Consider the following 1,716-nt stretch of genomic DNA (forward strand, 5'->3'; position numbering starts at 1 on the left):
GTCTATTATTTTCCAAAATAGCACTTCCAGGTCACTGGGCATGTTCGTGGGAGACTCTACCACCTGAACGTTAACACACTCTTTATAACAGAAGGCCACGCCACCTCCCCGTATGGAACGGTCTTTCTTTATCCAGGGGGAATAACCCCGGACACGGGCGTAGCTTGGTGGTATGCTGTCATTCAAGGTCCCACACACGAACACAATGTCTGCCTTCTTCCTGGTTATGGCCCTGTGAGTGAGCTCCACAATGTTAGTATGGAACCCTCTCACGTTGGCCAACACTATCGTTAGTTCACTGTTGACCGGCGTGTGGCGGCGCCAGGTAGTGGAGGTGTCCGGCGCCATAGTGAACTGGGAAGGCAGGTGCGGCGGCAGGCCACTGTGGTTGTGAGGAGCCGTGAGTGGAGCTCCTGTGTGTCTCAGCAGAGGAAGCTGCCAGGCGAGTAGTGTTTCCTGACCACTCTGCCTCACTGCCTCCTGCTGCCTCATGTCCGCGATCCTCATCCTACAGATGGCGGAGGAATGGTGGCGGCCTTGACAGTAATCGCAGACCTGCCACGGGCACTGATCCCGAATGTGCCCCCGACGTTTGCTCTGAGAGGACTTGGTCTGTTGTTGCCTTGGCTGAATCACCTCCTGTCGTGACTGCTGGTGCCGACTCTCGAATGATGATTCACTGGAGTCGGAATTCCCTCCTGAAGCCGTAATCCTCTTCCTCTTTCGTTTAGGGCAGCGTTGCCCACCAGCAGAGCTGCTTTGCGTAGTGGCAGTGTTTGGGGTACACCTTGCTGTAGCGTTGATGCGGGGTGAGGCGAGACATGGGGTACTGAGGTGTGTTGGGGATTGGGTGGGTAGGGGAGTTTAGGAGTTGGAAGGTAGTGTGTTGATAGAGGAGGGGGTTGGGTCACGGCCCCCTGAAGAGACGGCCGCTCCAGTAGGGGTAGACGACGTCAAAAAAGTAGGTAGGGGGGGACACTAGCTCGCGGTCAAGGCCTAAGTATACCTGGGTGTGTGAGGTCCGACCCTGAATTCCTTTCCTTTCTCGTCCTCCTCCCATACGCTCTTTCTTTGTTGCCATTTTATTTATCTAATTATATATTTAGAGAATAATACTGTAGGTGTAAGAAACATTTTTTGTACTAATAGTTACTTACACACACAACTGCATAAAAGAAAGTCTCTCTCTCTCTCTCTCTCTCTCTCTCTCTCTCTCTCTCTCTCTCTCTCTCTCTCTCTCTCTCTCTCTCTCTCTCTCTCTCTCTCTCTCTCTCTCTCTCTCTCTCTCTCTGATGATGATGATGATGATGATGATGATGATGATGATAATAATAATAATAATAATACAACTGCGGGCCATAAGACGGCAGAACTTCATTCCTACAAAGCACAGCAGAGTAAGTAACTGTTTTAATTTTCTTCTCTGTATTCTAGTATTTCCTCTCCTTTCTATATATTTCTATGTATTTCTTCTATGTTTTCTATGGGGAAAACTGTATTTCTTCTGTCTTCTATGAGTAACACTGTATTTCTTCTCTATATTCTATGGGGGAAACTAGATTTTTCTAATATATATATATATATATATATATATATATATATATATATATATATATATATATATATATATATATATATATATATATATATATATATATATATATATATATATATATATATATATATATATATATATATATATATATATATATATAT

This window comes from Portunus trituberculatus, chromosome 42, assembly GCF_017591435.1.
Source record: "Portunus trituberculatus isolate SZX2019 chromosome 42, ASM1759143v1, whole genome shotgun sequence".
NCBI lineage: Eukaryota > Metazoa > Arthropoda > Malacostraca > Decapoda > Portunidae > Portunus > Portunus trituberculatus.